This window comes from Gopherus evgoodei, chromosome 20 (assembly GCF_007399415.2).
Source record: "Gopherus evgoodei ecotype Sinaloan lineage chromosome 20, rGopEvg1_v1.p, whole genome shotgun sequence".
NCBI lineage: Eukaryota > Metazoa > Chordata > Testudines > Testudinidae > Gopherus > Gopherus evgoodei.
Window position 1 is genome coordinate 1,230,495 of NC_044341.1, and position 15,881 is coordinate 1,246,375.

The window sequence follows — 15,881 nt, forward strand, 5'->3', positions numbered from 1 at the left end:
CTAACATTTTAGAACTATTTACACTGAGTGAATTGTTGTTGGCACAGAATGCTGCCCCTCACCCCACCTGCCTCCTTCCCCATCGCCTTTTGACTGGGCATTTTTATTTTTCTCTGAACCCAGTTTAGGCAAAGTTCTGCTGCTGCTTCTCCATCTGCCTCACATCTGAGCTTCAGCTGAGCCAAGCCTCTAACACAGGCACAGAGGTACAATGTAGTGAATCAGCACTGGCTTTCAGCCAGGAGCGGCGCGAGGGTTTTTGGCGCCCTAGGCGCAGGGCCGGCTCGCTGGTCCTGCGGCTCTGGTGGACCTGCCGCAGGCGTGCCTGTGGATGCTCCAGGGGAGCTCCGGGACCAATGGACTGTCCACAGGAACGCCTGCGGGAGGTCCATCGGAGCAATCTGCTGCCCTCCCAAATCCTGGTGCCCTAGGCAACCGCCTAGGTCGCCTAAATGGAAGCGCCGGCCCTGCTTTCAGTCTGTTGTACCCAGAGACAGTGGCTGGTGGGGTGTCTCATTACAACTTCCCCTCACACCTTCCAAGCCAGGCTTGGTTCCCTCACTTCCTCTTTGCTGGTTTAATCCTCGCTTTGAAAGGACTGATCTAATCAGAGAAGATGAAGGTTGATGGGCTTCCTATCTACAAGCAGCAGGGAGTCAGAACAGCAGAGTTCAGCCCACTATCTAGCTACACATCTCTGCTTTGTGAAGGGCTGCTCAGGAAGCAGCATCTCCCAGCCACACTGCCTCACTCAGGGGCTCAACATTTGCATCCCAAACTAGCTGTCAGGGGGGTTCCATTTGACTGTACAAATCCACAAGGAAGTAAGTAAATGTTGCTGAGTAATTAAGGACATAAACTCCTTAGTCTTTATATTATGCAGGTCTCAGATTAAAGGGTTCCTGGGCTTGGGAGGGTTACATCAATCTCATATAAAACACAGCAATAGCAAACAGCTTGTAGCCCTGGTGTGCGTGAGCTCCACTTAGGGTGACCAGACAGCAAGTGTGAAAAATCGGGTTGGGGCTGGGGGGTAATAGGTGCCTACTGTAAGAAAAAGCTCCAAATATCAGGACTGTCCCTATAAAATCAGGACATCTGGTCACCTGAGCTCCATTGAGCGTCCTCAAATCATAAACAAACAAGGCAACAGACCTTCCAAAGCCACGCTCTGAGCTCGCCCCTTTCCCCAAGCGCTGCACTTCCCTTTTGTAATGTGCTGGGGGAAGGCTCTAATTCTCCACAACTGAGAGCCTTGCAACCCTCCCAATCACTGTGCTAGCGCATGCAGTCCTGCTCTTTCCCCGGCTCAGAGAGCGTTAACCCTGTCCTTGCTGGCCCCAGTAGGTCCATGTAATTAGGGTGACCAGATGTCCCGATTGTATAGAGACAGTCCCGATTTTGGGGTCTTTTTCTTATATAGGCTCCAATTACCTCCCCCACCCTGTCCTAATTTTTCACACTTGCTGTCTGGTCACCCTACATGTAATACTTGGGTTGCATTTCAAATTTCCTTCAGCAGCACCCTCTAGAAAGGTCACTCTCACTGTTAGAAATGACCTTTCAGTAGAGAAGCCCTGTACATGAGCAAACTTTACACTGAAATCTACATCTTTTCCTTTTACATCATGATTTCAATTCACCTGAAATATGTTGCAATTTAGTCTATAATGTTCTCCAGGGGAAAAAAATCTCAAATTATACTGTGAAGAAATTCATAGGAAACAATGCAATGCAGTCACTGTTTCTACAGGGCCTCTGAGGTTGTGTGCTTCAGTGCTAGTGAGCCAGGATTCAGAGAGGGACCTATCACTCACTCAAATCATCAGAAACTACTGCTTCCTGTAGAGTCACCATGAGAATTTGCAACATGCTCACAGAAAATTTGTGCATTTTCTTTGGGGATTAGGGGACAGAGAAAAGATTTACGTGATTATAATAGAAAAATACTAGGAAAAATAGCCTTGAATGTTTTTGACTTTGTGGGGGATGAGTGAAACAAATCTATTGTTTCCCACTTTTGAAAGCTGAGTTCCCCTTCAAGATCCTAGTCACTGCCCCCTTTAAACTCACCATGTTAGAGGGGCAGCATGGGGGAAACTGGCTCTACTACTGTACTCCATCCCCCCGGCTACTCCTCTGTGCCCCACCACCTCTGACATGCACCACACTGGTCCAGTCTATTCAGACAGCACAGAGAGCTTTCCTACTTGCATAGTCTTGGTGGAACTGTAAAGTGAGCATAATCCAAAACACCTGTATCTCACCCTCTTAACTTAGCTATACAAGCATTTTCAAAAAACACTGTTTGGGTTGAAAGAGGACTGATTTCAATCAAGGAAAGTATAACGTGAGGATTTGTCATAAGATTTTGCACATTTAGGTGCTGATCCTGCAAAGAACTGTGCATCATCAGACCCCAGATCTTGCATGAAGGCCTATTGACTTAAAATAAATATTCAAACACTTGCACTGCTTATTAGCAGGGTTACATAAAGAGCAGCTCCGCATTTACACACCAGCACTAACAACACAGATTTCATTAGGCATATTTATTAATAATATTAGGAATACAGTGTTCTGTAACTAGGTCTCAAGGCATATTTTAATATGACTGCAATAACCATATCAAGTGAATCCAATTTATTATGACACGCAGAACTGAGTCTGACTGGTAACAGGCTGAGAAGCCAATCAACATTCTGTCTGATATCTGGGGATTTTAGTGAGTCTCACTCTATGATGATACAAGAGTAATGTTCTCTTTATGGTTTACTGTTGGAAGCCTAAGAGACTTACTACTTATTAACAAATATTGCCTAGCTTTTCATGGTTAATTTGATTTTCTAGACTTGCTCCTGTTTATTCTTCAAAAGCAAAGATAGACAAAAACTAGAGCTACTCCGGGTTTTGGATGAATGGAGAAAAGATTCAACTCTCCTCCCCTGCTTCTGGGTTTGATTTTGCAAAATAAAATCCTGACACAGCACTTTTTGCAGATTACCCATTTACTAATTTTTCATTAACTGTACCAGGGAACTGAGCTCATTCAGTGGACAGGGCCAAATTACATTTTTAATTAGGGTTGATGCACTTTGACTACAAGGACATATAGTACCCTCCACAGTAGATTTCCCAATAAGATTGAGGGCAAACTATGACCCTGATATAGTAATTAGGTTTTTAAGACCACCAATATTTCTGTCCTTTGTTTACGTGTCCACTTATGTGTGAGTGGGACTGAAGTAACTGTGCATATGAATTAGGCAGGCAGCTGCAAGCCCGTTCTGTATGCACAATTCTCCATCTATGTTTCTAGGACCCTGAGATGTAGCTATTAGGCTTCAGAATCACAAACTCATCAGCATGAATAGGAGGAGCTCACATTTTTCAGAGATGTTGCAGTTGTAGCACTCTGAACAGCACAATGACACCCCCCAATTTACAACAAGGGCTGTGGACTTGGTACTGAGCCACTGTGAGCTGCTCCCCCTGCCCAGAACCTGGCAGCCTAGAGCCCCCTAAATCCTCAGCCCTCTGAAGTGGGTACACCCCCCAGCAACTCTGAGCCCCAGGCTCCAAATTCCACTACAGATCCCTGAGCCCCTGCTCCCTCAACACAATCCCAGAGCCTCCCCCCAGCACTCCCAGCTGCCCCCAATCCCAGAGCCTCCCCCCAGCACTCCCAGCTCCCCTAACCAAGCCAAGTCCACCAGCACTCAACTCTGTTAACCCCAGAGCCCCCAGTTCCTGCCAGCTCAAAGCCCTAGTACTTCCAGCTCCCCCATCCCAGAACCCCCCAGTGCTCCTGGCTCCCCCCAATGCCAGGGCCCCCCAGCACTCCCACCTCCCCCATCCCAGAACCCCCCATTGCTCCCGGCTCCCCCCAATGCCAGGGCCCCCCAGCACTCCCAGCTCCCCCATCCCAGAACCCCCCAGTGCTCCCGGCTCCCCCCAGTGCTCCCGGCTCCCCCATCCCAGAACCCACCAGTGCTCCCGGCTCCCCCCAATGCCAGGGCCCCCCAGTGCTCCCGGCTCCCCCATCCCAGAACCCCCCAGTGATCCCGGCTCCCCCCAATCCCAGGGACTCCCAGCTCCCCCATCCCAGAACCCCCCAGTGCTCCCGGCTCCCCCCAATGCCAGGGCCCCCCAGCACTCCCAGCTCCCCCATCCCAGAGCCCCCCAGCACTCCCAGCTCCCCCATCCCAGAGCCCCCCAGTGCTCCCGGCTCCCCCCAATCCCAGAGCCTCCCAGCACTCCCAGCTCCCCCATCCCAGAACCCCCCAGTGATCCCGGCTCCCCCCAATCCCAGAGCCCCCCAGCACTCCCGGCTCCCCCATCCCAGAACCCCCCAGTGCTCCCGGCTCCCCCCAATGCCAGGGCCCCCCAGTGCTCCCGGCTCCCCCCAATGCCAGGGCCCCCCAGCGCTCCCAGCTCCCCCATCCCAGAGCCCCCCAGCACTCCCAGCTCCCCCATCCCAGAGCCCCCCAGTGCTCCCGGCTCCCCCCAATGCCAGGGCCCCCCAGCACTCCCAGCTCCCCCATCCCAGAGCCCCCCAGTGCTCCCGGCTCCCCCCAATCCCAGAGCCTCCCAGCACTCCCAGCTCCCCCATCCCAGAACCCCCCAGTGATCCCGGCTCCCCCCAATCCCAGAACCCCCCAGTGCTCCCGGCTCCCCCAATCCCAGAGCCCCCCAGCACTCCCAGCTCCCCCATCCCAGAGCCCCCCAGTGCTCCCGGCTCCCCCATCCCAGAGCCCCCCAGCGCTCCCAGCTCCCCAATCCCAGAACCCCCCAGTGCTCCCGGCTCCCCCATCCCAGAGCCCCCCAGTGCTCCCGGCTCCCCCATCCCAGAGCCCCCCAGCGCTCCCAGCTCCCCCATCCCAGAGCCTCCCCCCAGCACTCCCGGCTCCCCCATCCCAGAACCCCCCAGCACTCCCAGCTCCCCCCAATCCCAGGGCCCCCCAGCACTCCCGGCTCCCCCAATTCCAGAGCCCCGCACTCCCAGCATCTGCCCAGCCAAGGCCGCCCCGCGTACCGCCTAGACCCCCAAGGAGGTTTAACTCAGGCCGCGTGTGCCCCACCCTCGGCTCCGCCCCCTCACTTGTAATTGGCTGGCAGGGGCCCCAGCAGGCGGAGCCTCTGCTCCTCGCCCCGCCTCCTTTACGGTCCATTGGCCGCGCCCCTCCCTCTGCGTGGAGATTGTGCTCCTCGCCCCGCCCCTCCATGGTGTGCGGCCCCGCCCCCAATCGCTTTGCCCCTGCCGCGCCCGCCGTCGTGAGCGGCTGCTCTCCATCCTCGCCCCGCCCTTCCAGCGCACTTGTCGCTGTGATTGGCCGGTGCCGCTCCTCGCCACGCCCCCTCCCGCTCCTCTCGCCCCTCGCGGCGATGGCCGCGCCTGCCCCCGCCCCCAGCCCCGATTGGCCCGGCTGCCGGGGGGGCGGGGCGGGTTCCCACGGGCGCGGGCTCGGCGGCCGGGCCCGGGGAGGCGGGGGCGGCCGGGATGAGGCGGGCGGCAGCGGCAGCCGGAGCCGCGCGGAGTCGGCAGCACCATGGAGACGGGCGGAGGCGGCTTCCTCGTGCGGCTGCTGCTGCTGCTGCCGCCGCTGCTGCCGCTGCCCGGGGCCGCCGCCGAGGAGGGTGAGTCCGGCCGGGGGATCAGAGACGCGGGCGGAGGGGCGCGCAGTGCTTGTGGGGGGGGCCTGGGGCTGGGGGCAGTGGGACTGGGCAGGGGGCGGGGGCCTGGGGCAGGGGAGATGAGGGGCAGTTGGGGGGCTGGGCAGGGTGGATAGGGCAGGGGAGATGGGGGGCTGGGGCAGGGGAGATGAGGGGCAGTGGGGGGGGCTGGGGCAGGGGAGATGGGCGGCTGTGAGGGGGGCCTGGGGCAGGGGAGATGAGGGGCAGTTGGGGGGCTGGGCAGGGTGGATAGGGCAGGGGAGATGGGGGGCTGGGGCAGGGGAGATGAGGGGCAGTGGGGGGGGCTGGGGCAGGGGAGATGGGCGGCTGTGGGGGGGGCCTGGGGCAGGGGAGATGAGGGGCAGTTGGGGGGCTGGGCAGGGTGGATAGGGCAGGGGAGATGGGGGGCAGTGGGGGGGCTGGGGCAGTGGGGGGGGCCTGGGGCAGGGGAGGTGGGGCAGTGGGACTGGGTAGGGGGCCTGGGGCAGGGGAGATGGGCGGCTGTGGAGGGGCCTGGGGCAGGGGAGATGAGGGGCAGTTGGGGGGGCTGGGCAGGGGAGATGGGGGCAGTGGGGGGGGGCTGGGGCAGGGGAGATGGGGGGCTGGGGCAGGGGAGATGGGGCAGTGGGACTGGGTAGGGGGCCAGGGGCAGGGGAGATGGGCGGCTGTGGGGGGGGGCAGGGGAGATGAGGGGCAGTTGGGGGGGCTGGGCAGGGTGGATAGGGCAGGGGAGATGGGGGGCAGTGGGAGGGCTGGGGCAGGGGAGATGGGACAGTGGGACTGGGTAGGGGGCCTGGGGCAGGGGAGATGGGCGGCTGGGGGGGGCCTGGGGCAGGGTGGATGAGGGGCAGTTAGGGGGGCTGGGCAGGGTGGATGGGGCAGTGGGACTGGGTAGGGGGTATGGGGCAGGGTGGATGGGGGGCAGTTGGGGGGGCTGGGCAGGGTGGATGGGGCAGCAGGGGGTTGGCCAGTGGCAATGTGGAGGGGCAGTTGAGTAGGGGCAGTGTGCAGGCTGCGTGGGGAAGGGGCCATAGGAGGAGGTAGGGACATGACAACAAGTATCTCTGTGGGCGGGAGGATTGATGGAGGGAGGGTGTCTGATTGTCATTGAGCCATGAGCTGGGCACTGACAGGAAAATCTTTAAGCTCCCTGTGCCCCATGTGGTTCCTCCTAGCTAGGATGACCAAATGTCCCGATTTTATAGGGACAGTCCTGATATTTGGGGCTTTTTCTTATATAGATGTCTATTACCCCACCCCCCCACCCCATCCCGATTTTTCACCTTTGTTATCTGGTCACCCTACTCCCAGCCTTCCTAGGAGGGTCCTTTGCCAGAACAGGTTCATTGAAGAGAGGGGAACAGTTTGGGGATCAGGAGATGGGGATGTGATGAATTAAAGAGTTTCTGCCATCTGCATATAAATAGTGTTTCCCGCATGTTTATAAATAGTTGTTATTATAAATTGCATTTCCTGAGTGTCCCTATAAACAGCAGCTAGTCCTCATCCTCCTTTTTCCTTCCCCTTCCCCTCAGTAGAGAGGAGGGTAGCTGGAGACTGAGATCAGGGGAGTGAAGTCTGCAGGAAGTCTTCCCTTCTGTGGGGCGTCTGTCCTGGACTCTGGTTGCTCACCCCTTCCCTCTAGTCTTAGTGCCTGGTCCCTTTCTGTCTTGTGCCTGGAGATTCCTTGCACAGAGAATTCTCTTTGGCACTTGCAGCTTTACAAGGAGCCCCTGGTTCTCTGTGCTAGTTTTGTCTGGTATGTGAAGAAAAAAGGCAGAATGGGGAAAAGCAAGCAGATTGCTCAAAAAGTCAGCAGCTGGGAGGGTGCACATGTTTCCCAGTCTGCCTCCAAGATCCAAAACCTCCGCAGACTATTATTCTGGCTGTGTGAACTCCTTCTGGTTCTAAATTTATGGGAGAATAGATCAGTATCTGGAGAGAACATACATAATGCGAAACCATGGTAGAGCTGTCAATTTGTGGTTGTAAAGATGTGAATTTTTAGTATTGTACTTGTGCTATTGTGGGGGCAATAGAACATGCAAAGGTAGATGAGTTTCATTAGGCTGTGCAGTTATCATTCCTTTCTTAATTGACAGAATAACACAGAGAGACCAGGTGGGTGAGGTAGTACCTTTTATTGGACCGACTTCTATTGGTGAGAGAGACAAGGTTTTGCACCTACACAGAGCTCTTCCTCAGGTCTGACCTGAAGAACCGAACAACATAGAGGCAATTTAGATATTCCCTACTGCCAGAGATCAGAAAAGTTTACGGTGTAGTCTGGCCAAATCAGTGGATTTTCACTTCCTCTGTCCCTGGACTTCTAAGTGTCTAATTTAGCTGGGGAAAGTGTGTAGCTTAAAGAGTTGGACAACAGTTTTATGGTTTCCAGGACCAAAGAATCGAAAGCTTCCATCCTTGTCTGATTAATTCTTACTGTGTTTGCTGGGTTGTAATCCCATGATTTAAGGAGAGAGTCGAAGATGGACAACTGGTGATGTGAACAGCAGAGTCACTACTAACGCTAAATTCCAAGGCAGACTGGCTGACATTGTGGGCAATCTGGTAAACTAAACCATGTAGATTGTGTACCTTAGTTCACCTGGATGACAATTGTGCCTAACATGAGGTACTGGTATAGAGCTTGTAACCAGTGCATCCCTGTACTATCGGTGAATAATGCACTAAGTGAGAACACGATTTATGATTTAGGCCCATGTGATAAAAATTCATAATTCGGGTAGCTAATGCAAGTTCCCCAATATGTTGTTGCTTGACTGGAGTTTTTTTCCTCTATGCTATGCATGTGTGTAGTTGGAAAACAGTTCTGCTTTTCTGTGGTATGCAGAAGTTAATTTAGAGTCCCGAAATTCTCCTGGTTACATGAGTAGAATATTCTTTGGAATGGAAACTCTAGATTCAATTCCTTTTCCTTTCTTGAATTAACCCAGAGGAGATCCTGGTAATAAAGTCTGGTCAAGTGTAGTTTGTTTTGGCTTGAAATACTATTTGTGGCTGCTAATTTCCTGTATGTCTAGGTGCCACATGCCTGCTGTTGCATTAATTGCATGACACTGTTTTGTTTTGTGTTGAAAAGTGTGAACTGCTGCTTCTGTTTCCATTGCCAGTGCAGTGTGGGTCCTCTGGAATCCTACACTTCAGAGCATCCGTCATTATGGGTTTCCTGGAAGCTACCTGACATTTGGCTTACAAAAAATGTCCCATGGATATTGTGTGCGGGTCCCCATCTGGTCACTTACCCAGGTGTGTATTTATCTGTAGACAGACAGACAGTGGATCTCACTGGAACTCTGACGAGAGATTGGGTGTGCCCACCTCTGGGCTGGGACAGCATCTGATCTAAATACACAACCCTGAGATTGGAAAGGGGGAAGGAAAGTGAACTCCTATAGCTTGGGACTGTGCTTGCTGTTCTAAATTTATCCTGAGGCTTCAACCTTCTCTCTAATCCCTCTGCCCTTAGGTCTTCCCTGTCCCTGCCCACCTCAGCTACTGCCTCTTTTCATACTTTTAGGTCATGATGCTCCCTATGCCTGGAAAGACCCTCGCTCCCTCCATGCTCTTCATCACTGACCTCCCCTCCTGGACTGTCTTCTCCTCCTCCTAGCTCAGTCTCTGCTTTAAAGCTGTGAGCAGATCAGATTTGCTTACCTCAGTTCCATCTCTGTAAAGAGTGATGATAATCCTTTCTTCCTCTTGTCTGCTTCAGTGGTAAACTCTTCAGGGCAGGGGCTGTCCCACTCTACGCTAGTGCAGTGCCCTGCACAGCAGGGCCTCTTACCGCTATTGTAATACTAATAACTGGCTTATATTTTAAGCTTCTTACCTTCTCCCTGTATCTATCGCTGCTATGTTCTATGCTTATCTTCTTTAGAAAGAGAGCTCCTTGGGGCAGTGACCCTCTCTGGCAATCCCTGGAAAATGCTGTGCAAAGCTCTGATGCTGCTTTAATGGTTAACAGTATAAATAACAGGATGCATGCTGAAGCTGTTTGAAAGGTGTGGTTCTGTCTAAGTGCTGTGATCACCTGGAAATTCTTGCTGGCAAGTTCCCTTTCTTTTCAGTTGGTTACACAGCAGCTCTCTGAACTTGCCCTCTGGAGGTGCTTAAAAACGTCCTAGGAGGAAAACTCAGGCTGACTTTGTTCTAGTCTCATGTCTCTCACCCCTCTACCACCTTCCTGCTTTGCTTTCACACTCAGAACCATTGAATTTAATCTGGCTGTAGCATATTGATCGGCTTTCTGCAATAGTTTTCATTCAAATAAAGCAGGCAAATAAATGGCTAGGAGTTCACATTCTTTTTTCCAGATGAGCCCAATGAAGCCTAATTTAACAGCCTTTGAATTTCTGAAGAGCTGTAGTTAAAATACACCAGGGTCACTAGTGTTGTTGACATTCCCATTCACACCATGAAGATGGTGCTCAGTGTTGCACTGCGATGTGAAGTGGCCCAAGTCCTAGAGGATGCGGAGTGTTGTAGTCAATGTTCTGTCTAGAAATGGCATGGCAAGCTTGGTTTCTTTCCCCATTCTGCCTCTTGCTTTCTGGTTACATTGGACTCTGCTTTTCCCCTGACATAGAGCTCTTTGCTCATATTGGCCTGTGCTTTCCACTTGCATGGTTTCAGTGATGAGTAGTGGTTTGATTTATCGCTGATTGATCTCTCTGTTCCATCCCGCAGGGGCTCGCTGCATTTACAGACTCCCGTGGGGGAGAGGAGCCAGGACTCCTCTGAGTGTCTGTGCCATTCCCTTCACAGCAGAGGGCCTTAGCGTGGGTGGCTGGACAGTGAATCTAAGATCTGACACTCTAGGCAAGATAACATTTAGGACTAAGTTATATGCAACCATTTGGATCCGACAGCTGTTGCTTTTAAAGGCACGACCTGGTCTGCTGTGCAATAGTCTTCAGTCTGCTACTTATTCTGTGGCATTCAGATTTGACTCAAAAATCTTGTGCAATCTGTGCCTATAGTGTGGTTTGCTTGAAAGGAAATATTAAGTTCTTACTGTAAGAGCAACCTGGGCTCTCCTGCTGTTGTAGGTGAAATACACTCCTTTTGTAACTAAGATGCAGTGGGACTTTCCCGTGCAGGAGTTGAATCCTAATCCTGGGCTATGTAGAAGTTTCTCAGACTGAAAAGCAGTCTCTACATTACTGAGAATGTTCCTGCATTGGGTTGCTCTATTTCTTCTAGGACCAGAGAGGATAGAGTTGGCCGCAACGTCTCTCATTCAGTTGATGAAAACAAAACTGAGCCCTGGTCTGACCCCCTTTCTGTTCTGTGCAGTAAACCTTGATCCTGGCTGCATGGTAGAATCTGCCCATGGTGAATTCTGCCTCTTTGAAGTTAAAAATATCCTGGTGGTTTTAGTACATCACAATGTCTCTGTTATAGCCCTCTCTCTTTCCTCTTGCCCCTTTCACAATTCATCCATGCCCAAAACACTATATTGGTGCCCCAAATCTTACAGAGTGGTCCTTGCCACCATATCCCTCTGGGAGTGCGGTGGAAGCATCAGAGTTTGAACACCGTCCACCAAGAAAGGTTACGGTACGTGGATGGAAACGTGCTGAAAGCCCTGCTGGATCTGGTGGTCGTGTGGTTGCAATGTTCATAATAACAAAGCCTGATTTCAGCCTCGATCTGCAATTAAAATGACCCCCAACATCAAGTCGCAGCACTGGTTTTCAGCCAAGATTCATTTGACTGAACAATCTGGCTCATTTGAGAAGGCTCCTCTGCCTGTCTTCCTCTCTCGGTAATTAGGGCAGGTGCAGCCCCTTGGAATAACGCAGTTTACTGTCCACCAGCCTTGCATGTTTTTAGCTCTGCTTCACTCTAGTGACACCCTCTGGTGGCTGCAGCTTTTTCATTCCAAGTAATCCCACTGATTGCACCTATTATTTCCTGACATGGGTTGCATTAACCTCGCCTGTTAGTCGGCCTCAACCTTTTGCTTTTCCTATAGGAGCCTGAGGAATTTGAAACTTTGTTTACACTCCTCAGCCTTACGGGTAGGGAGACCGAAGAATGACTGAAATGCAGTGTAGCTTTGTCGGTCCCAGTATATTAGAGAGATGGGGAAGTGGGGAGGGAATAGCTTTTACTGGACCAACCTCTGTTGGTGAGAGAGACAAGCTTGCAAGCTTATGCAGAGCTCCTCTTCAGGTCTGGGAAGCTCGCTGGTGAATTGATCATAATGCTCCTTTCTTGCCTTAGAGTCTATAAATCAAAGAGTCCTACGCTGACTGTGCTGTGGGATTGCTTTCATATTTAATGCAATAAATACCATGTTTAACTCATCTGGAGAACTTGGCACCACAGTGCTATGGAGCCTAGGGAGCTTTGCTGCAGGATTTCAACCCTAGTGTGCCATAGTGTATACGGGGCCATGTATGTTATATGGTGGTATCCCTGCACTCCTACCCATTGTTGGAAAGCTACTGAACTTTCACAATGAACTGGAAGATGAAAGAATTTTGCTCAATGTGCTAATTTAATTTCTAGACACCTGCCTGTCTTTCTGGGTGTCCTCTGTCTCTTTCCTGGGGTGATATGTACTTGGTGGGAATCAGTATTCGCTTCTTGACTTGCCCTGTCATTTTGCCACACTCCTTAGAAGTCCAGGAGACAGAACCACTTGCCTTGAGAGGAAAAGAGCTTGAATGAATGTTGTAAGCAAGGGATGAGTGGAATCCAACAGAATAAACTGATTCTTAGTCTCTGGATGATGATTATCAAGAGAGTTTATATGCCTGTGTCTTCAAGATGTGTTTTAACAAGAGCCTCTGTATTACCCAGATATATAAGGAATGTGCAGACACTGAAAGACAGAAGAGAAAAATAGAGAGAGAAGAGTGACACTCAAGTGTCTAACTGTAACATGCATGAATTCTAAGGAACCTCTGTAGCACTTCAATCATCAGATTCCTAAGCACTGCCAGGAACTCGGCCAGAGTTCAGGTGTGCTCTGTATAATGCTGCACAGAGGTCTCCCAGATTATTATAGGCAGAGCTAAGCTGACCTAGACTATGTATTTTGCCTATTTTTTTTAGACACATTGGAAGAGATGTGTACATGATGTCCTACATATAAAACTGCCTGGCAGTCCAGAAATGGTCAGTGTTAACCCTTTACACACTCTGTCCCTAGCCCACACCTTCAAGCATAGCGGTACTCTGGACCAAAGCTCCATCTCAGCCAATACAATGAGATTTTGCGTATGAATCCTGAGCCGTGACAGCTTCATGGCACCAGAGACCCAGGGGCCCATCTGATAAAGGAGGTTTCCTTATTCTGTTCAGATGTCTCTCAGCCATTGCTATTACACCGTGATAAAGTGCCCTCCTCCAGCAGGTGCAATCCTTCCTAGAGTAAGTTAGTGGGAGCAGACACAGTTTTACAGCAAGGCTGATGATTTACAATGATAGACTATCATAAACATACTTTATTGCACCAATATGGAGCTTTTCACACACTCTGGTTTTTGCAGAGTAGGAGCTCTGGCTACTCAGCTCCACTGATTTCACAAATTAAACAGAGTCACCATCCCGTGTGCTGCCTCAGAGAGCAGGGTTATTTTTATTCAGTCTAATACAGCTTGCAGGTCAGCTCAGGCTCCCTCTTGGCAGGAGAGAGTTAGTATTGTACAGCAGTAGTGGGGGAGAATCACTGTCCTCTTAACCCTCAGCAAAACACAAGGAAGGTGAAAACCACTATTGCAACTAACCTCACCAATGTGCCTCCCACCCAACGGGCTGTGCGCCCAGGAGACTGACTGGAAATGCAAGAAGTTGGGACAACAGCGTTCCTGTGGAAACCTACTTTATCGGCCTTCTAGTAGGAATATTGCAGCACTTTTCTCTCGAGGTGGGTTGTCATTAGATGGTTTGAGCTCCTGGGCCTGGCTCTCCCCAAACGGAATACCTGCAGCTGCCACTGGAACCAACCTCCTAGTGACCAGGGGAGCTGAGCCCTGTGGTGCATTAGGTGAATAGGGCTCTGTGTCTACAGAGCACACCTGAACTCTGCCTTGGCTGACCGAATTGATGCTAATGTACGGTTACAGGAGTTGTGGAGGGATGAGAATCTCTGGCAGTCCTTAGGGGTCTGATGACTGAAGTCTTGCTTCATGCGTTCCTAAAATTCTTGCATGGCATAGTTAGAAATTTGAGTGTTACTCTTCTCTCTGGATTTCTCTTTCACCTTTCAATGTCTCAGACATCTGCCTATAGATTCCTTATAAATCTGGGTCATAAGGAAGCTTTTGTTCAAGCACACATCTTGAAGACCTAGGTGTATAAACTGTCTCCTCAGGAGGCTGCCCAACATGTTAAGGGGCTTGATTATCATCGTTGAGAGACTGAGTCAGTTTATTCTGTTGGATTCCACTAGTCTCTTGCTAACGATGTTCGTTCAAGCACTCTTGCTCTGGAGATGAGGCCGTCTGTTTCCTGGCCTCCGAAGGAGTACCACTCTAGGAGAGGGAATGCCAATCCAAAAAGTTAGCAAGTATTCAACAACTCTGCTGCTCAGTTAAATGTAGGAGTTGTTGCCATAGCAACTGTAAAACTATAGCATAGCCTTCTCTGTGCTGAGCTGGTCAGAGACTTTGAGGCCAGAAGGGACTCAAGATCATTTAGTCTGACCTCATGCATGGCTCAGGCCACCAGTGCCACCCAGCGCCCACACGCTAAACTCAGCAACCAAAATTAGGCCAAATTATCACAGCCCCCAGGAGACTAGACTGTTATGTGCCTCAGGCAGAGAATAGGAGGAACTGAGGTGCACCAGAACCCGGGATCTGTGCAATTAGCAGGGAATTGATTAAGTGAGAGAGACCTGAATAATCCTGGCAAATGACCCTCACCCCATGCTGCAGAAGAAAGAATAAAAAAACAAAAACCCAGATCATAACCAATCTGACCTGGGGAAAACTTCTGGAGCAATCCGTTAGACCCTGAGCATGTGAGCAAGAACCAGCCAGGCAAGCATCTGAGAGAGAATGCTTGCCTGCCCACCTGTCCGGTGTTCTACCTCCAGCCAGGGCCATCTCTGAAGAAGAAAAACAAAAGCTTGGCTCACAATACATTTTGGGGTGTGTGTGGTTGGGGGGAATCCCTTCCTGACCCTTGCAGGTAACCAGCTAAGTCCTGAAGCCTGAGATTTTTAGGAACACAAGGCATGACCCTGAAGAGATCCCAAGGACAGCTGAGCCCTACTCTCCCCCCAATCACAAGCAACCCTGCCATCAGGGCCCGATTAATGCAGGGGCTTTAGGGCCTGCAGCCCAGGACCTCAGGCTAAGACATGAAATATCAGGTTCTAAATGCTGGGGAAGGTGCTGCTTGTGTGTAGGTACTGCAAAGTACATAACACAGCCAAAGTGTGGGGTGGAATTTAGGTCTAGAGTTCTCTCATGCTGCGTGCTTTAGCTGGTAAAGTAGGTTGGTCAGAAATACCTGGAGCTCTTGGGGACCCCGGCTGGCCAGTTTCTCGAACAACCAGCTTGAAGATACCATTAGTCCCCTTTATAAAATTACCTGGTGGATGTGGTGCACCCTGTGATACTTGAATTAGCAAGCAGAGCATGCTGAATGACACTGCCATCAACTGGTATACAGAGAGCATTCAGTCTTCAGCAGACCGTTCTGAGGGCCTGTTGCCCTGTGGGGAGGCCAGGAAGAAGGAATGAATATGGATACTTCTAACCTTCCACTCTGCCAAACACGTGCAGTCAGTGCTCCCCACGGGACTCAGTTACTAAGGCAGGTAATCTTGGTAGCGCAGGCCCCTGTGCTTCACTGGAATCCATGCACGCTGACAGGCCATAATAAACTCTCCTGAAAATGAGAAATCCAAGAATTCAGCATCTAAAGATTTATAAATAACGTGATTTTTCCAAAACATCCCTTTGTGTTTTTCCAAATATTACAACACTGGACATCTCCGTCTCACTAGCTTCATGTTCTATGACAAGCTAAATGTTCTCTGAAACAAAGCAGAGATTTTCTGCACCTTGGGGTATTCTGTAGTCCATGGTCGAGTAGGAAAAGTGGAGCTGCAGCCTAATGCGAGGGGAAGCATGGGCAGGCTAGAGCATGTGGGATGTTGGCTTCTGGGACTCCCACCCTGTCTCTTTGCTTGGCACACTTTAGCACTAGTGTCTCAATGC